Source organism: Tyto alba, unplaced genomic scaffold (assembly GCF_018691265.1).
Source record: "Tyto alba isolate M040663 unplaced genomic scaffold, T.alba_DEE_v4.0 Super-Scaffold_1, whole genome shotgun sequence".
NCBI lineage: Eukaryota > Metazoa > Chordata > Aves > Strigiformes > Tytonidae > Tyto > Tyto alba.
The window spans coordinates 35,546,240-35,568,032 of record NW_024881261.1 but is presented as its reverse complement, the minus strand read 5'-3'; the positions used below and the strand labels follow the sequence as shown (position 1 = coordinate 35,568,032).

At 38.2% G+C, this 21,793-nt stretch overlaps 1 long non-coding RNA gene across 1 annotated transcript; it reads right to left on the bottom strand.

The window, feature by feature from the left end:
• Window positions 1-6,514: 6,514 nt before the first annotated feature.
• LOC122153455 lies at window positions 6,515-21,305 on the bottom strand. The gene is made up of 3 exons (XR_006165347.1): window positions 21,245-21,305; window positions 20,710-20,789; window positions 6,515-6,640 (listed from the first exon to the last, which is right to left on the bottom strand). It is a non-coding gene; the product is annotated as an uncharacterized LOC122153455 (long non-coding RNA).
• Window positions 21,306-21,793: the final 488 nt, after the last annotated feature.

The window sequence follows — 21,793 nt, the reverse complement described above, 5'->3', positions numbered from 1 at the left end:
TACCACAGGTCAACACATCAAATCACAAACCATTTCCAGGGTTAAGAAAAAATGGTTTGGTAAGGCACTGTAAAACTAGAATAGTATGATCATATTTACTTCTGGATTTACTTTCTTATTCTAAAATTAAGTGTCTGTGATACTTGAACTGCAAAATACAGTATATGTTCCCACTCTCTAGTAATAAAATATACAGCAGGCCTATAAAGAAAATTCTATTAAATAATAAGCATGCACTGAAATCAAATGAAAAATACAGAGTTCAATTTGCATTTACCGACTTCTAGCATTTGAAAATTTCAGCACAGCAAGTAAAACTAATTTATCTCCCTTGTTAGAAAGATTTGTATATGCATTATTTTCTGGAAGTCCACATTTTTACAATTAAATTCCCATCATAAACTGGATAACTGATATAATGTTCATACAGCATAAATGTATCCTCTGATTTGGGGCTCCAAATCATTGTCTTTTCTCGATTGGTTCAACCCAGTAGGAAACATTGTTGTCAAATGCACACGATCATATCACAGCTAGATGCTGATGGATTGATATGCATCACATATAATGCCTCCTTAATTTTTACTGCCTCCATAAAGTGTTGCAGACTCCTGTGTTCATTTTAGAAGCACTATCCAAAATGATTTATACCTTATCCTCCTGCATGAGGAGGATTTCATTCATTAGCAAAGGTGGAAATTGCATCCAGTTCTCACCCTTAATAAAATAGTGTTTTCCTTGACTTCTAGATCAGTACCTGCATACTAGGATTTCCTTCTGAATTCAAGTTGTCTCAAAAAATTATTTCCTACAATTCTGTTAATTCCAGGCTTATCTGGAGAGGTTAAACACTAGTAAGGCAGTGGCCACTAGCATTTAAGTGCATACTGCTTGCTTTGAAATCACTTTTGGCAGTGCTACATAGGCCTCTCTACACTGGCAATCAAGAGAATAAATAAACAGTCCTTGCAGCTATACCAAAGCTGGCAGACACTACATATGTAGCATATTTTTGAGGTAACTAGAGCATGTACAGCCACTTATATGTACATATACTTGTAGGTATGCACATGCACATATTTTTTTTCCTATTAGAGCTCCCTTTTTGCCATGAAGATCCTTGATTCTAATTGTTGTCATGGGATTTAGCTACATTATAGTAATCACCAATGAGAAATTTCTACAGACCTATTACACCTTGGAATGCTGAATGACAGAATATAAGAATTTATCACATCTAAAAGGTTCTACACCTTTCCCTCCATTCCAACCCAGGCCAGCTCTCCACAGCTGGGCAATAGCTTCTTCTCTGGCTGCCAGCAACATGGCCACAGTGACCTAGAGTTCCCAGGCTGCCTCTAAGAATGACAGAGCTACCTGTTTGGTCTTCTGCAAGCACTGAGGATGTGAGCCAGCAATGGCAATCCCCAACACAGGAAACTACTCTGGTATAAACAACAATAAAATTTACCTTCATTTCCCTCCACTCTGTGAAAAGATATCAGAGTCTGTTTTGCAAAGTTTCAACTCCCAGTTTATTAGGAAGTTGACAGACATGTAAGTTGGATCATGAGAGCTGTTCATAAAAATACATGAACAAGAAGAAAGGGAAACACTGAATATTTTTCTCCCTCTCCAAGTGTGTAAGATGTACAGACTGTCCTCAAACAGCGCTCATGAGGACCCTAACGACTTTTCTGAGCTCACGGGGCAATTCCACATAATTAATGAATTTGAGTAATATCACATGACTTTACCCATAAGCCACAAAAGTAACCTCTGTTAAAACAATAAAAATCTCAGTATTCAATTGCATTATCAGAGAGGTCTCAAATTTACCACTAGTAAGCCAATTATTGCAAAGTCAGTATTCCACCTCACAAGAATGATAGAAATTTTCACTCTTGCCATTTCTGTGATACTAATTTTGAGCCACCTCAGCAATCTATACCCCTTTGATCACAGAGGATATACTTCATCATTATTCCAGCAGCCTAAGTTACAACAAATTAGGAACTTGCTGAATTGGACTGTGGCCATGACACATGGTTTTGCTCTTAAGACCAGGCATGCCCCTTCAAATCTGATAGAAAGAGGAAACAAGGGACAAAGTTGATTACGCTGCTAAAGTATCTCACATGCACTGCAGAAATTTTCAGCTGAATCATTTCCACTTTCTTGTCTTGATCAGAAGGAAAAACATCCTGGTCATAACATTTACAAGCTCAAACAGCAGATTAACATAAACTGGATTTCATTTCAACATTCAAATAGTCTTATCTGTGCTTACCATGAATAAGGCTCTCTGCTTGCTAGTGACTTGCAAAGAATACAGTTTCTGTTTTTAATAAAGAAGAAACCACAACTCAACAAGAAGAAGAATGCAAGAATGAACATTAGAGAAAGTATTAAGTTTCTCCAAAATCCTTTGGAGCAAACATGAAAGGCAAAAATGGAAACAAGCCTGTTGACAAGTAATTTTGGGCAACACTGAGAGAATAAAAGGTATTTTCAAGTTTATATTCTGATCCTCAAACTCAGGAGCCTGGTGCTTCAATGGTGGTGGCTCTGATCAACTGCCCCAAACTTTTGGGTCAGGGACTACCATCTGACATGGGAGAAAGGTCAGAAGGTTAACTTTCTATTCACTACTAAGCCAGTAATTTTTGCATGTAACCTGCATGTGTTAGGAATATCACTGCAAAGCACAGAAGCAGGGTACTAAGGGATACTATATAAACACAAAGGAAAAAACCCAACATCTTCCTTACTTCAAGGCACTTAAAAGCCTAAAAACTTCATGAACTGATCAAGTTTTAATCCCTAACAGTGATTGTAGCATAGCTAAAGCAACAGGCCTTTCTGCTGAAGATAGCACAAACATAAGAGATTTTTGTGGTAGCAGAAGGTCATAAATTCCCAGCTACCATAAGCTAGGCTAGCAAAGGCACTAATCAGCACAGCCGCATCTGAACTAGGAGTCTGCTGATGGCATGCAGTTTGTTCACAATTCCTCAGTGATGTTACTATGGGAACTTTTGTAGTGGGAGTTCCTTACATCTGATACAAGTTTCAGAAAGAGAGAAGTAGGAACAAAGGAAAGAAACAGGAGAATGACAGGAAACCGTATCAGCACATTGTGTCCCATTTACTCTCTTACTGGAGAATCCCAATGGAGATGAGGCACTACTTATTGGCAATAATCACACAAGATTAGTGTCACCTCACTGATTTATGATACACTTCATGCTCGTAACTATTTAACTAGTGAACATTTTTTTTACATTAAAAAGAAAAAAAAAAAAAAAAAAAAACAACGGGGCTTTATCCAACTACAGTGATAAAAGACAAACTTCTCTCAGTTAAAATGTTTACAAATACTCCTGAAATGCAACTTAAATGTACACCTTAGTACAGCTCTAAATTCACCAAGTTAAAAACTAAACAAAAAAAAAAAGTATATGCTTGGCACAAAAGCCCACTGCCCTACTCTCAGAAAACAAGGGCTGTGAGCTTGTTACCAAAGAGAACAAATAGCACAGAAACAGCAACAGTGACACAGATCTGCTTACCCCACAAACAGAAGCAGAATATTGAATGGATAAATGTGTGTAATGCTTAATAAGTATAATGACTGTTCCTGCTTTCATGTACACCACAAAGCCTGCGTAGGTTGTAGCACAGGCTCCAAGTTTTCACAGAAATGTTGTAGTATCAATGGTAGCTAGGAAAAATGAATTGGTTATGGTGTCTTCCTTGCCTGAAGCATAGCAGTAGTACTGGAATCACCATTTGTCTCAGGGAAATCTACTGGTACTGGGAGAAACCTGATAAACCACAGAAGATGCTTAGCATATGAGAAGTCGTAGTCAATATTAATTTCAGTTTTATTTTCCCATTATTAATGCTGGCAAAGAGCAGTGCTCAGCCTCTCTTCCTCTCCAGTGTAATTCTGGAGAATATACATATCAATATTAATTTCCCCTGCAGAGTTACTGTCATATCTAATGAGCAAACACATGCTATGTGACATGTCTTTTTATGGCCTTGATTTTTATATTATCTCTAATTAATTCAGATCACTAATAATGTATTTTTAAAGTGGTCACAATTAAAAAGTCACATGCTGTAAGACTGCACAAAGTTAATATCATGCACAAACTCACATACCATGCACCTGTTCCTGTTCCCCGTCACAAAAAAGCTGCCCAATTTTTCATTCTAAATTTTCATTTAGAAATCCCCTCAAAAGCTAAACAATGAAGCTTCACAAGATAGGATTACAGTACTAGAAAGAGTGCAAATATAGCATAGCTATTTAACTCTAAGCAAAGCATTTAATTTATGGTGATAAGTTGGTTCTGCAGCCGTGCATCCTGAAAATGTCATCTTCTCCAAGACATTTATGTTTTAAACCAGTCAAGCACATTGACAGTGCCTGGTAATAACAATTCCATACAAGAGCCCTCTAAATTATAATCCACAATATTTTTAAACTCAGAAGATGAATCACAGTCTCAAATTAATTTCAGATACTTCCTTTTCGTAACTTCAACTTCATATTAAATCTTGACTGAATTACTCCCCATTTCTGTAAGACGTCACAATAGTCAGTATTTTTTAAGGAAGGTATTAAAGCACCAAAGAGCACACTGCCTTTCAAAACAAAGAATGCACAGACCAATCCTGGATTCATTGGTCATGTCCATAGTTGCAAATAACATGGCCTAGCAGGGGGAGACTTACAAAATAAAACAGTGGTGCATAGAACTTCATATCCATATTACTTCCATTTGTCAGCATTTTTATTTCAGATTAGCCTTTCTCTCATCCCACGGTCTGAAAGTTGATTTAAGGTTGAAGCGTAATAGGTATACTCCTGGATTACATTCTTAAATTCAGCCTAATTCAAAAGGAACTCAGTTTCTGTGTCTACAATCACTTCATGATATGAACCAAAGCATAGTAAATGGTGATGATCAAATCTGCTTCAAAAGCACACTCCTGATTCAAGGTAAAGCACAAAAGGAGATGCATCCATTAAAGTCAATGGGAGCTTTGTCATGCCTGTCAGTAAGATAGAATTTACTTGTTTACTTCCTTTCCATTTTTTTTTTCCTCTGATCTTTCAGTTTAGGTTTAGTAAGACACAAAGAGGAAAAAAGCATTGCCAAATACAGTGAAAGAAAACTGTTAAATAAGGGGAAATTTTGCTGGTGCGGTTGTTGAGATTGCTTTAATTTACTTTGGCTTTTCTCATTCTCACAATCATGCACTTAGAACCAAAGTAAGAGGATAAAGATGGCGGTGTTCCCATTCCTGTGCTTCAACATTCTATTTAGGGTCATATTTCTGTGCCCAACCTGATTAATCCTGAAGGCAATGGGGTTCTCCAGAGGCTGAATAAGCTCACATTCAGCTAGTTGTACTTCAGAGCTTTAAAGAATGTGTCTGTGATGGTAAATGTAACCTACATAAACCTGTCACCTCTTTAGGATCCTTTTGTCCCCAGATTTTCCTCAAAAATGCCTCCCTTCACTCTTGCTGATACAGAGGGGAAAGAAATGTGAATGCAGGTAAGGTACCAGCATACTACAGTTCCTTGAATGAACATGAAAATGTAGTTATTGTAGAAGGAGATGTTTAGAAACCTCATACACAGAAATGAGAAAACTTTCTATTTTGTATTATGCATATTTACTGTTTACCACAGAGATAACACATGAAATCCAAATATATGTTATAAAGATGGTGTGTATGGCATTAACCTAAGATACTTCTTAAGCACTTAATATAGCCATAAAGCAAGTAGCCACTTACTGAGCAGTCTATAAACATAAACCCAATCTCCTAGCATAGTAGTTCCTTATACATCTTTTCTACAAGTTAAATACCATCCCCCTCATATCCTTTACTGAAGTCATGGGAACTGCCACCACCTTCTTCCAAAGTGGAGGATGAATCCGGCACATCTACCCTTTCAGAAAGCATACTCAGTACAAACTGAATTCCCAGACACCAGCAGGTTTGGGATGAAAAATTAAAGGCAATTGCCTTCTTTTTTTGCCCCAATACTTAATAAAAGTGTCATGACTTTATGATGTTATAGTCTACATAGCTTTGTCAATCTTGCTCCCTGTGATACTGCACCTGCAGCCTTGGAAATTAGCAAGACCTCATTTTGAATAAATAACAATTTGTTTTTCAAGAAAGAGAAGCATTTAACAGTGTAAAGACCATACATAAGAGAGCTTTCCAAAAGAGTAAAAGCTACAGGGAAACAGAGACTGTAGGAAGCATGTATCAAATGCTTCCTATCTGCTGGAGTAAGTAAATGAAGTCTGCAAAATCACAAGGTTAGTAGCTTCTCCTCAGCTCCCCTCCAAGATGCTAAGATCTCAGTCAAACTAACTGACTATTTAGTTCAGTAGCCCCCCCATACAGTTGTCCAAACAGAAATATTTGTAAAAGTTTTGTTGGCTGACCCACCTTCTCCGAATCACTTACCTGTATAAAGTTCTTATCAATGCACTCTGTATTTACATCACTGACAAAGGATAAGGCACCAAACACAACAGAATCCTTGGTATGAGAACTGTTAGACCTGGTGTAGATGTCATCCCATCCAGAGGTGGTGGGCCTGAAAGCAAAGTGGAAAAAAAGTGTTTAAAATCATAATCCAAAGACCAGAAGGTTTATATGCACTGCACAGCATCTCTCTGCAATTGTAGACACAGGAATCCTTGGACCCTCAGTTCTCACTTTCCCTTCAATATGATAGAGAAAAAATTGAACCTTTAATCCTGGACTCTCCTTTCTGCTCTGGTTTGATAACCAAGGACCACTTTTTTTCCCTCATTTGCCCATGCTGTTCCTACCCATTTGCTGCATGGCTATTTTCCCTCTACATGCTTCCTCTTTTTGAAGCTTCTCTTGCCAGTATCGCCCAATGACTCCACCTGCTGCCCACACTGTCTCTCAGAGCAGCTGTTTCTAACTGGCTGCTTGGTCACAGCTGGAGGAGATAATTAGGGTTCCACATTATGCCTCTTCAGCTGCTGCTCAGTGGAAAGCATGCACTTCATCACATTAATCTTCCAAGAATTACTGGTGGATCCTGTGCAAAGCGCATGAAGATCTGAGAACTACCTAGCCAAATTCTGCTAAGATATTCTGCATCTTCTTATTAGTGCAAAATCAGATTAGATTTTGACCTCACCCATATGGCAGGCTGGAATTAGACTGCATTTTCTCCTTTCAATACTTGTACACATCACTCTCGTACAAACCACTTCTGTAGGTGCACCTTGGTGTCCAGAACCTTGCCTGCAACCATGGGTGCATATGCAGTTTCTCTGATGCACCTGAAACAGCCTTTTCACAACAATAAACAAAACCTCAATTGTATAAAGCACCTCTTCTCTTATTCTCATTTAGTAAATATGTGCACATGTGCCAAGGCTTTCCTGGGCAAAATCAGCTGAATACCCATGCCAGCCAATTGTGCTCTGTGTTAATTATTTCAGCAAATTTGTACCATTTAACCACAGCATTACTGTGAGAACTTACTTTAAGAAAACAACTTGGGAATGTTAAAGAGCCTCTTTACAGTTTATGGCAGACTTTTAGGACAGCCCTAAGAAGCTGCATTCTTTCTATTTCCTTAAAATTCCTAACATAAACTTGCATTCCTTCTAGTGCTTGACACAGAGAAGTTTCATCGACTGTTGAGTGGTAAGGATGCAAATCATGTAATGCAATATTTTTTGCTGTGATCTTCCTACTTGTAATTATGATAAAAATATTCTTTAAATTATTCTAATATATGCATGTACTTTATTACAGATAGTTCCTTTGTGAATGTTATTGAGAAAGCATAGCCAGTTTTAAGTTTTCTGTATCAGAACTCTGTAGTACTCATCCAGCCAAGACTGATCACTGAGAATAGGTTAATGACAGTTACAAGAGCATTACAAGAACTCCAATTCAGATTACACACCTGCTTTCAGCCAGCATGTGTTTCTGCCTGCCTCTTCTAGAGCTTCTGTGGCAGTTGGGATTTTTTGGGTGCTCAAGAAGTGGGGGAAGAGTTAGCAGCACTTGTAAGACTACCAAAGACTCTCACATCTCAAGACTTTTTAAGACATTCAAGTTTTCAAGAGCCCTTTGGAAGGACAGAGTTAAACAGTCACAAGGTGTCCAGTTCCTCTGCCATTGCCAGCAATGCTGATTTAGAAATGATCACAGGACCTAGCACTTGCAGACTATATATCCATGCTAGCAGAACTGCTTGGGCAGTCCAAGGGGCTCCCTGCAGAAGATGTGATGCGTGACAATTTACACAATACTGCGCAACACTGACACTGTAATCCAAGTGTGACACTGACAGGGCAGACGGATGAACTATAAGACATCTTGAGTCAGGTCTGCCTCGGATTTATGTGATCGGGTAATTCGTTCTATAGTAGGCACGAAAGAGGACTTTCCTTCTGCTCTGTTGAAGAGGTGCTAGAGCACAATCCAAAACAGTCTTGAGGCTAGAGTACATGCAACAAGTCTGCCTAAGGTTAAACACAAGTGAGAGATACACAAATCACATAAAGCCACATATGAGTTCCTACTCAGTTTTGTTGGAAATGACAGAGGATGACATGAGAATCTTATCTGCAAGTTTTGAAGCTGAACATATTCTCAAAACTGCAGGAGGTCATCAATAAACAGACCATCCAAAAAGCGAGAAGGAAAATGCAATAGGCAATAGATTTCTATTTTGAGACAAAGAAAATGTCATCCTACAAAGAATGGCCTTCAAGACAAAAAAAGAAAAAAATGGTAGCACCTATGAACTTCTGACATGAAAATTTTCTGCTAAAAAATTTAATGCTTCTAAACTATGTTGCATTCATTACAGAATTTACTTACATTTTCTTCTCTTTCAGAAAATCAAGCAAACCATGATCACCATTTTGCACATAGCAATGTATAGATTCAACAGAATCTGAATCTAAAGAACTTTAAATAATTAATGCAAATAATCTGATGCAGAGAATATCCAAACACTCTTTAAAGCCACTGCTAGAAAACTTCCAGACAAAATTACCCTTTTGGAGCACTAAAAATTCTAATGAGACAAAAATAATCACTAGATTATTATTTTTGGTGCTGTCACACTATCTGTAGTGAATGAAGTGCTTTAAGAAATACCTAAGAGAAGCTGGGGATAACAGAGTAACATTCTATAAAACCAGAACGGAAAGCATGGCTATTAAAACCTTCTTCCTGATTTGTTTTACGCACAGCTTTCTGAACCATGCTACCAAAGGCGTAATACTTTTGGAGTGCCCAGAGGCAGCAGAAGCACCTCTTTCATAAATGACATTCAGTATGGAACACTGTGAAAAAAACAAAACAAAACAAAAAAAAACAAAACAGCACTTGCTACTTGCTGGGAGTGCTTGTGCTGCTATGATTTATTTCCACTATCAGAATAACATCAATGAATTAGTAACAGCAGCCTAAAGAATCATAGCACCTTGAACCAACAGGAGGAAACCACTAGAAAAAATTATTCAGTCACACGATACATTTTGAAGATTACAATTTCTCCAAGGTAGTTTGAGTCATGCTTACCGGGAAACCCATCTTTATAGAGCACTGAATTCTTCATCAAGCGTGGATCACAATCTACACGAAAAGGTACCAGAGGTCCTTAAATATTAATAAGAGTAACTTATTTCCTCTGCCTTTATTTTTAAAGGACTCAAAATGGCTATCTCCTGGACAACTTCAGATAACGTCATACCTACTTCAGTGACTGTGAACTCATGAAGAAGCTAGAACATGTAAATCCCACCATCATTAAAAGGGCAGTTATTATGTATAGTCAATGAACTTGTAACAATTATTTAATTTTCATTTCATTTTTTCCTCAGGTGTGATACAAAATTATCCCACATCATATCACACCAGTTGTATCAAATAATTCCAAAGAGCGTCTGTACCTTTTTTTTAAAACAAAAAAAATCTCTGACACAGGAATAATTCAGATGACTTCTATTTCAGATGGGAGAAAAATGAAAGCTTAAATGCTTTAGAACAGAGGAAAAGAAAAGAAAGCAGAAATAATGATATCTTTTCTCGTGAATAAATTTAGGTATTTCCTTTGTTCTAAAATAAAAGTTTTGTGGAAAAGAAATAGCATAAAAATCATAAGAATAATGAGCTATTGATGCAATAAGCTTTTTTATCTCCCAGACTTGAAGTGTTTTTCTGTTTGAGAATGTATTCTTATCACCATAAAAACACAGTGTTAAGGACACATAATCCGAACTATATCAATCACTACTTATCATTCTAATTATCCCAAGATCACTGTCAATTTCTTGGGAGAAATCCAGTTTTGGAAAACATTTGCAATTTGTAAAACACTGAAAAAGTCTTTTCCTCGCATATATCCTTAGTTTCTGATACTGGGAAACAGCAGAAGAGAATTACCTAAACATGACTGGTGAGAGAATAGTGATGAAAGGAAGAATTTTTCTACCCTAGGTCATTAACAAGAATCACGCACCTGGTGTAAAAGCTAACAGACAACCACACTGAGTCTATTAGACATACAAATGGAACCTGGTTATGCAACCTCTTGTAGTCTCTAACTCAAAAATGTCTCAAAACCACACAAAAACATTTCTCCATAACAATTGAAACAATGAGTAAGTTTCACCAAAACCAGACTCTCTCTACACATTTACAATTAAAAATACCCCAATACAATGGTTGTATAACATAACGGCTCATATAAGCAATCCAATGCTATTTGGTTTGTAACAGCTTACATCCCTGGAAACAGGGAAGCCTTTATAGAAGTTTTTCCATATTATGTTCAGCTGGTAACACAGGCAGCTTTTAAGGTTGGAGAAACCAGATAAATACCTGAAGTGCTTGAACAGTACACAAAAATGGAAAGGTATCATTCAAATTAAACCACAAAGTCCAATTTCTGTTCAGGAGTACCATGTGACACAAGCCATGTAAAGTACAATTCTTCTTAATTTAGGATTACAATATACAGTATCTTCTCTTTTTAAGTCTAAATTATAAGACATTTGACCAAGAAATCTGTTATTTGGCGAACTATGTACCTGTAGCACTATCTAATACTGAAAGATGAGAAACAATTCTATGCAAGACAAAGGTGTAACAATCATTGAAAAGGTTATCAAAATTTTAAATGCTTTATTCCTTGTCATTAATAATATTCTTGTATAAATATTTTTTCATGTATTGATTTAAACCCTTTCCATTTATGTCCATTGCCTCCAAATACTTTAAAAATACTTTTCCCCCACATGAAGTAGGACCGCTCCCTTTAAACAACTATGCAACCTCAGGCATGACCTTATCCTTCTGAAACACTTTGAAAATGCTGTTTATGCACGGAGCTACATCAAGTAATATCAGCTCCCCTGTGGAAATGATAACTGTGATAAGCACATAAACAATAATGTATGTTACCCTCTCTGTAATACCCGTGGTGTTTTGCCTCAGGTATTTTCTGAAAGGTTAGAGCAAAAAGGTAAATAGGAAGATAGCTATCCTTTAAATAAGACTTAATTCTTCCTTTAGCCACTATCTCCTGAGAGCGTACAGACTCACATTCTATTTAGCTAAAAACCAAAGAGACTAAAGAAAAGGTCTTTCCTCCTCACGGACAGGTGACAGGACGGTTCATGGGGGGACGCACAGAGGAGGTGGGTCATGCTCCTGCCCAGGCCACTGCCCACTCCCTTGGGGGTGTGTGGGGGGCACCACTGGCCCCTGTGTCATTATTTGTCACCCCCGCCTGCCCCGGTGTCAGGCAACGCTGGCATTCTCGTGGTCTGAGCACAACCTGCCCCAGCCGTGACAGGGGTACACCCCACACGCTCTGCCGAAAACCGGGACTCTCTGCCTGCGGGAGGTTCAGCATGGCGGGAAATCAGCTTGGGCAAATTTACCAGCTGGTTCAGTAGGGAGAATGTTTCTGCTCAGGGGTGCTCCCCGTACCAGCGCGGAGGAGCCCCGCACGGGCAAGGGGGAAGAGTACGTCCCGGGAGCGGAGGTGGCACCTCTGCGCCCGATGCAGTCACAGACGCGCTGCGGAACACAGCCATCACCAGTGCTGTTTGTGCCCTCCGCAAGCTTCAAAGGCTGGATAACAAGCCAGTGGAGAAACAACAGTCTTCGTTCAGTTTATTTAATACATGACTGGAATGATATAACCACTTCCAGCCGCTGCCTTGTGTTTCTCACTTCATCGAATATAGCACTTCCTAAACATAGACTGCTAAAACATAACTGAAATGTAGACTAAATTTAATATGCAGTTAAACTATTCTTTTAAGACCGCTATACAGGTTAAACACAGTAACTGGCCTTCCAGATTCAAAATATGTGGAGTTTGAAGGGCCTAGAATACTATTAAAAAAAAAAAATCACATATACATATACCTGTAGTTATTTATATTCTTTAAGTGTTGGTATAAAACTGGCTCGTTACTCGAAGGCTACCTGTAGCAGCTGTAGGGTTTTTCTAACCTAACCTTCTCCCATCGGAAATTTTAACCTATCCCATTCAAAATCTTAGCCTAAAAAAATTCCCAAAGACTTTTGGATTTAAATAGCTTCTGATCTCTTTAGTGCCTCTCACCCTATCTGTTCTTCCCAAACCCTCAGGCTCCTGCCAGAGCTATAGGGTATTATATGCCGTTATACATAAAACACAGAATGCACGGCTGGTTTAGCTACATAGCTTGCAACAAAGACTCTCTCTGTACTGTGGGAGAACCAAGCAGAAAAATTCCAGCATCTGTTTTATTGTGTAGAGCATCTACTCAGACTGAGACGGTAACCTAAAATAATGTTTGACCAAATATTGGATGATATAATCATAAACAAAATGTGGCATTTTATTTGCTGATAATTTGTGAGCACCGATATCTGTAGAACAGAGGAAGAAAAAGACAACTAAAATGTAATTCTTCCAGCTGGAAAAAAAAGAAAATCCCTAAATCCCTGAATGAACAGCATAGCGGAGTCAAAGAATATAAGACCTAAATTACCCTGCCAACCTAGAGAGGCAATGAGATTCTGGCCTCACTGAAACTTAATGGCCAAGTATCTGCTGACATACAATGGGACACAGTTTCCCCTATGAAGTACTGGCAGCTCTCTCATTTTGTTTGCAATTAGAAACACTAATGTGCAGTGAGGAATACCACTCATGCATTTTTACATGATGGGACTTGAGTTGGGTGAGTACTTCTGGAAATGCACCCGTAAATATCTGTGGTGATGATGTATGGATGCCCCCTACACTTGAATCCCATTACATGGTAGCTCGGTAGCCACTGACTGCATCGTCCCTCTGCCTGAATTCCTCTCGCAGCAGCTCATTCATCTCACTCATGCTCTGCTCAACATGGAGCACAGGTAATTACAGCGCAACTGGAATCATAATGAAGACTGTAATGCTATTTATAGACTCTTTATGACATTATCACATCCAATTTCCTTCCCATATTTCATGGCCATCAAGCACACAATAAAACTGAAGGGAATGGGCTAGATCCCTACAATGATTTAGAAAGGATTTAAAGGCTATAATGGTTCTTCTGATCAAAAGGAGAAATCATCAACTGCCTCTTCCTTGTCTCCTCCTCTCAAATCCAAATGAGCAGCCTCCTCATGACTTCATTCAAATGCCTAAATTCAAATGTTGCTGCCTAAAGGCTTTGCACATGCATTAAAAGCTCCCTGGACAGTTCTGCCCCCACCCACGCTCAGAAGTTTTGACATCTTGAGAACTGAGCAGTCCACCACTGATTTTATGGATGACTAACAGAGGTCAGAAGGTTTGTGCATTAGCAGTCCCCTGTAGCAAGGAACTGACACTGACACTGTCACACACACACCCACCCCCACCCCCACCCTCCCTTCTTTTTGGTCTCTATTCTAGCTTCTTCATGAGTTCAATGAGCTGAGAGGAATCCTGCAGGGTCTCAGTCTCTTGTCCTAGCCAAACACAATTTAAAAAAGCAAATACTTTCTTTGGCTCCAGAAAAGTCTGCAGAGACTTTTTCTTATTCCAAACCAGTTTCCATCTTAATGGTTCAGGCTTCCCCCAGCAGGTGGCTTGATACATCATCCAACAGAGGAAGATAATGCAAATTCCAGTTTTCAGCCTTGCTAAATGATTTACTACTTAGAAAATTGCATAAGAGGGAGTTCAATAATTACTAGTTCTTCATAATTTGCACTGTTCTACTCTTTGAAAAGAGAGGGGTGGTGGGGGAAGGGCATTTTGACTGCACATCTTTGTGCCAGAAGATTCACAGCCACATGTATTTTTGTGGGCTGAACTACTGCTCTTATCAGGGTGGGCCAAAACCATCCCTGAACCTCAGCTGTTTCCATTTTGGCTAGGCCCAAGCAGCTCCATATTGAGCCCCTTCACCCTACGCAGCTTTCTGTGCAGTTCCAAGGTGTTCTAGATTGTACCCCTCTTCAGAGGGAATCGAAACGCGTGGTATAGATCCTGAGTTTTATATTCCAAGGACTAGGAGACTAAAATTTAGGGACCGCAGTTTGATTTTAGGACGCAGTTCTTTTTTCTTTTTCATTTCAAATAAAGTATTGTCTTGTGGAAACGTACTGTCAAAACAACTGAAGGGGAAAATGTTTCCTGTCTTTTCCTTGTCCGTTGAGACCATTACTTACTAGTAACTTTATTATTCTCTGGTTTGGTTAATTAAGCCTAATCTCCTGTCTGCCCTACCTTTCTATGCAAAACTCTTGTTCTACAATATGCAAATGTATTTTTCAGAGGCTTTACAGTTTCAGGAAAAAATACTATATATCCCACACGTCAGGGAATCTCCTTTCTAATTACAGGTATAAGACCATGGAAAAATTCCATAAGAGCAGAAAGTAATGCAAGCACAAATTAAAGCTACTTTGGAAGACTCTGATTAAATGATTGTATGTATGTTCAGCTCTTGGCCTCTGAACACTCATTTATAGTGCTCTTTAGAACAAACTCAAGCACATAAAGAGAATAATACAATTTTATACTTGTAAGAAAAATCAATCCAAAGGACAAGTAACTCTTACTTCAACTGCAATTTCTTGCTTATTGTTTCTATTATACAACCATTGTGTGGTAATTAAAAAAAAAAATCCACCTGTCTTAAAATTTTATATCAAAATAAACTTAGATATTATTAAAATTTTAAAAAATAACCAACTGCTGAGGATCATTCTGGAATGCTTTTACACATGCCAAGTACTGTTCTCTTTCTCTTGTTTGAGAAACAGCCTCTGCTGTTCACCAAGTTTAGGCATTTGGGTGGTTTAAAGGGAGATGGAAGGGGATATCATTTCCGGGTATCCTCTAAAAAACCAAAAAGTATTTTTGTAATACTAAGTAAACAACTAAACAATACATTAATAATGTGCTTAAGTGCCAAAAACTGTTTGCCAATGTGCTATCTCCTCAGTAGAGCTGAGCAATCACAGCTTCCCAAATTCTTGGGATACTTCCTACAGGATGTGAGAATGAGCATTTGAAAAGTGCTCAGCGAATCGTCATCTCTGATTGCATGAAATGAACCACAAGATACAGCTGAACAGGCCGCATTACAATTTATAACATACAAACTTTTTGTGATTTATATTTTCAACACCATGAAATGAAAATCTTGAAAACGGTTTGCAAAATCCCCAAATAGAGGGGAGTCTGTTTTGCTGCAGTGCGAAACAGCCTGCTTGTCCTTCAGTGCCAGCCCCAGGAATGTCACCCCAGGGCAGAGAACAGACATGATGAGAAGGGCAGGCTTTTGAGCATGGCTCAGGCTGCGGCGTCCATGTGCGGTTAACAATGTGAAGAGGCAGACCCAAAACCTGCAACATGCTGAAGCATTTACACAAGTATAACTTGTACAAATATAATTTAGAAAACCCTTCATGTCCATGGTTTATTTTACTAGTCACCTCTTACTCATCCTTTACTACTGCTTTATAGCTCTGCATCTCTCCTAGAGATCTAAACAGATTTTTACACCCTTGAAATGAAGTAGACACCGATGTCAGGGAACAGCTCCAGAGACCGGGTTAGGTCCTTAGCTGGAATAAAATAACATGTCTTTTATCTTTAACAAAACTATATATATATTTACACCTGTTGAGATGCTATTGTAGAACTCTTTCCTCACCCTTTTCCAATATTTTCAGGTTTTTTAACACGCTAAATGTTCTTTTTTTCAAAATGTATACAAACTAACTCTGCATGGTGCCTACCTTGTCACCAAGATGGCAGTTCATGCCTTTTCCTTTGCAGCCAGAAACCATACCTCATTAATATTTTTGCAACCAACTCTTGCTGTTTTACCCAGGATAACTGACAGCAGAAATACCAGCTCAACTGAACAACTGGGTAAACTGACAGTAGAGGATGTGAGATTGGGGTCTTGCAAGAAACAGTGAGGTGACAGGGCTCTGGAATACAGGGGGAAGATGGGTTGTGTAGAAGTTCTGGCATGAACTCTATCGCAACCTTTATACCATATTTTTTTTTTTCTTTTCTGCTTTGTGCTTTGTTTACAGGAATTTAAATGTTCACTATGACCATGCAGTAAGTGTGCTAACCACCAGGCTGAAAAACCTTTTGCTGTGTCCCAGTCTCAATGCAAGCAACTCTCCCTACTCAAGAGTCTACTATACTGTAATTAACTTCTTCCCATTACTATTACTTATACCTCCTCAAATCAGGTTCTGTAATTTCTCCTGTCAGCTCAATGCTGATGTTTTTAAAGTATCTGTAGACATTGCACTGATATGCCATATAACCTCCTGCCCAAAACATCTCCATTTAGATTTGTTGTTTCTCCAAAACACAGGATATAAATATGTTTGCCAAGCTTCATCTCTTCTGGCTACATGCTGAAGTGCTGCTCCTCAAGAGTAGTTTCCTCTGAAGCCTAACAGGAGCTTTTTCTGTGTAAGAAATTCTTAACCAGACCATTTGTGAATTAAAATGGCCAGTAGTACACATTTTAAATTCCCACTTATTGTAATTGCTTGTTACTACTAGCCCAGCCGAAATCAATACTGTAACAACTAATTTAATTTGTATTGAAGTAAAAACTGCCTTTCATTTGTCTGTAATAGAAATACAGGTGGTAGAAAAAAAACAGTCCTCTAGATAGACCACATATCTTTCCATTAAAATGCTCCACATCTGAATTGTGACCACCAGCTACGTGATCACGTAATGAAAGCCACTGCACACAGCAGGGCTCATTTAGCCTTGCTTAATAGTCACGTCATTACTGCTGCCTTTGCAACAGACACAAATTTTGCCTAATGCACACAGAAAAAGGTGTCTTAAGGTGAATCTACAGGCCAAAATTGCCACAAAACCACACTCTTAGGCAGGTGACATTGCCTTCAGAGATCTTTCAGGGACATTATGCAAAAAGGAGGGGTATAGAGCAGGGAAGTTCCTTTCCAGGTAAAGAAGGTCCCTGAAATTCTCATGAGCAAAATGTAATGGTCCTGACAAACATTTTCGTGAACAAACACCACTTTCACTAATGTCATAAAGGTCTTTCCCAAATTTAAGAATAAAAAGCTGTGGACGTGGCCGTATTGTCTACGGATTTATCTTCAAAGAGCTGAAATGCTGATGATAATCTCAGCAGAACATTGAAACAGCAACTTCTGAGGTTGCTGCAACCAGTGGAATTGTAATTAGCAGTCTCCAAACACCACATATTTCAGTTATATAGCGGTTTCTTTACCATATTATTGGTATGGAAAATGTTCCAGTCATGAGGGAAAAATTAACTACCAGATCCTTTCCAGTTAGTAGCAGCTTGTTTTCAAGAAACCCATACCAGAAACTCCGTATTAATTGGTTTGAGGCATGAGCATTGATAAATGGTAATACTTATATTTCAAATAATATGCATTAGATATTCTACTTTTCTTAGGTGGACATCAGGAGCACTTTGTCTTTAAAACTGAAATAACATTCTTAGAGTTATTTAAAGCACACATTTTGGGGACAAAACCACAAATAGTTCCTAGGGAGACAGTAAGGTAAGAAAATGGATTGCTATCATGAGGCTAATAAGTTACATTCACATTTATTTCGCAGCCCTTTCATTGCTGTCCCTAAGGAAAAAATATATTCCGATACAGAGTTATGAACACGTGCTTTTAATAAACTTAAATCTCTCAGTACTGCTGGGATGGAGCTTTATGTTTTAAGGCATTATGAGGCATTGTCACAGAGAATGTGATAAGGAGAAGATGTGACTGAGGGCAGCCTGTGAATATGAACTGCACTGTGACCCCGTCCAGGAAAGAGAATGACAGTTTAACTTGCTTTTGGAATATTTAAACTACACCAACTGTATGAGGATAGGACACCTTCCTTTTCCTCTCCACTACTGAGCACTCCTAAACCCCTAGGGTGTATCTGCCAAAAGACATTAGGCACGTGCATCTATAGACAGTATTTGAACAGAAATGGATGCCTATGTCCCTTAAGGCACTTTTGAAATTCTCAACTGTAAAAAGTCTTTAACCATTCTCAGGCCATTTCTATCCTTCCTCAGTTTTCAAACTACTGTGGTCAAGGACTGTGATTTCAGCAGATGATAGATGTTTATAGGATAGGTACCACAAAGATGGTATTTAACAGAGCAGAAGTCCACCAATCACCCTAACTCCTTCTTAACAAATTAATTACACTTTAAAGTGTAGATTAGTAGAAAAGAAAACCCATTCTGTAATACTATTTTTTCTTTCCCTGCAGTCAGACAGGTTACATAAGCCAGATATGAAACAGTGCCAGAAACGGAGATTTTCAATGGAGTTTAGCAGAGTTAAGTTGAGTAAGAAGTGGGTGTTGATTTTGAAAAGAAAAAGCCTGTGTTTCATTAACATTTTTCCATTTATCTCGATTCTTGTTCATCACAGAGTCCCCCCAAATTAACCTGTAAGCTTGCAGTATTATTGAGAAATCAGCTCAATAAAAACCTCCTTGGAACGGCACAAAAATTCCCAATCACCTGTTGTGTAAACTAAAAATATTGCATATAACTTAATTTTACTTCTTCAGTGTCTTCATAGTTTCCAGTCAAAAAAAACAAGGGTTATTTATTCTATCCCCTTGCCAGGTGCCTAGATTTATTTAAGTCATCTTGACACATCTGTGTCTAATGCATTCTTAAATACCTCCAATATTAGAGATTTTATAGGTTTTCCAGGCAACCTATTTTCATGCTTTCTGCTACAAATAGTTTCTAATAAATAACTTGAAATGTGCGATTTTTTTCTGAAATTCAAGCTCATTGCTTCTAACTCAGTTAATCATGGAAAAATAAAATAGATCAAATTATATGAAATTATGCCACAGGTTATTTATCCCAGACCTTCCTTGGTGCATTTCTCTCTTTGTCGTGACTTTTTGTCCTGTAATTGTCAATGCTAAACATTTTTTTTTTTTTTTTTTAAACGTTGCAGATTTTAACATGATAATGTACATCTTCACATTTGGAAATTCTACCTAAGCATTCAGGAAAAAAATATCTTTTTGCACTGTATAAGGATATCTATTTTTAAGTAAAATAACATTAGACTAAAGCCAAAAATGTTATTAGTAAATTAAACTCTGTATGTAAGAACTGAAAGCGTATCTAAAGAAGCTTGTAAGACAGTCTTTCAAAATAACTGTGTAATAAGGTAATGATCTCTCTTCAAGTAAATGAAATACTAGTAATTATATCTATAAAGCTTCATTTTCTGTAAACGCTCACAGGTCATTTTGGGTTTTTTTGCTAGGAAGACTCCTTTTGTTATTATTTTAACTACAAATCATCTGCTTTTTTCAACCTGGGTTCATTACATAACCCCAGTGATTGACAAACTAGTTACATGTAGATGTGGCCAGATGTGAGCCAGGAGAAGGTGCCACCTCTAGTGAGTTTGCTTCCTCAGAGAGTGTGTGTGGCAGCAAGCGTCCCAGCTCTGGCACGGTGCGGTGGCCCTTTCCCATCACGTCCCCTGAAACACCACATACACCTCCCGGCACGTCACAGACCATGACTGGGCCACACACTGGAAATGAAGATAGACCCGAGGACTGCAGTAGTGTACGACATCTAATATGGGCAGGGGCTATCAACAGAACTGCACATCACAAGAAATTCCATAACATCACGGAAACAAGTTTTGCATGAACACTACTGTATAATTAGTGTTAATTTTAGCATAACAAATAATAAGCACATTAAATGACATGTATTATAATAGGTGACAAATCTATAAATAAGAGTATTCCATCAACCTGAATTCCAGCTCTTACTAAAGCACTGTAAGCAAGGTCAGGTAACAGCACCCTCTAATACTAAAATTCTTCAATTTTTGTACTTTTTAGAGACCATTTGTTTGTTTGAGGAATTCAAGATTTCTCAAAAATGCATGGATTTTGCATAAAGCTTTCCCAAGTCATAAATCTGTTCCAGACTGACTTTTTAAAACTCAAGCAAAACTACTCAGGCATTTAAAACACAGATGAGGGAAAATAATGCTTGTGTCCACCCCCACATCCCAAAGATTAAAAAAAAATGCTGACTTTATAATTAAATGCCTTCTTATTCTTACCTTGTTGAACAACAACTTGAAAGAAGCTTGTAATTTCTGTCACAGCCATTCTTCTTCCATCTCCTTGAATGCCAACATATCTGTGTTAGGACAGAACAAAGAGCAAATATACAGACTGGACAAAAAGCTCAGATGACTATCTGAAGGCTACAGTTTAAAAGACAGAAAGAGTAGAAGTGTCATTAAAAAATCCTTAGCAGGGCTGGCCTGCATACTCCTCATGAGGAAAAAGGGACTAGTATGAGACGTCTGCCAAATAGGATTCATTGTGAGACAGAATGGAAAGATGGTGCAGAAGAAATCTAAAGCTTGAAGGACACGGGCAGAGCATTCTCTTTTCATTGTATAAATTCCCTTCACAGCTTGTAATTTAACCCAGTTTCCACCCTCTGACTCAGCAATTATCTGTGAAACCAAAGTATAAAGTGTCCTCAGTCCCTCTGGAACTGCTGCAGGTACAGAGTAATCCCCAACACCGCAACATCTCAGCAATGCAGATCGCACAGGCCTGTAAGGGAGAGCCAAAGGTCCTCACTGTGTGCAGTGCTGGGATCCTGAGGGTCTCCAATTTGAGCCTGGTTCCTTCAGAGAGGGTGTCCCCAAGGGGCACTCTGGTGCGGTGCTGTTTTTTCAGTTTGTTCCTGAAAAAGTTATAAGAAACCCATCAAATATATTTCTAAAAGTTATTAAAGTTACAATGTAAAACTCTAAACCAGTAAGAATTGTTAAGACCAAGGATGCCTTTGAAATCTGTGTATCATACATTACAATAGTATAGTCAATGTAAAATTACACATTTATTGGGGATTACATATCATTAAATCTCTTGAATATGTTCTGTCATAAAATGGCTAACAGCACGGATCTCCCTGAGCAATGAGAGGCACATGTCTTATGCAAAAGTAATGTATGATTATGAGGTTGAGTGTACCATCAGACTGCAAATGGAGAAAGGGATAAAGTAATAGTTATGGAAGTTTCTAGCTTCTGAGTATTTGATTTGCATTCTAAATAACATTGGCTTTCTGTATTTATGTGTAAAGTAGTAAGCAAACACTATCAAGTGTTTTATTTAGCCATTCAA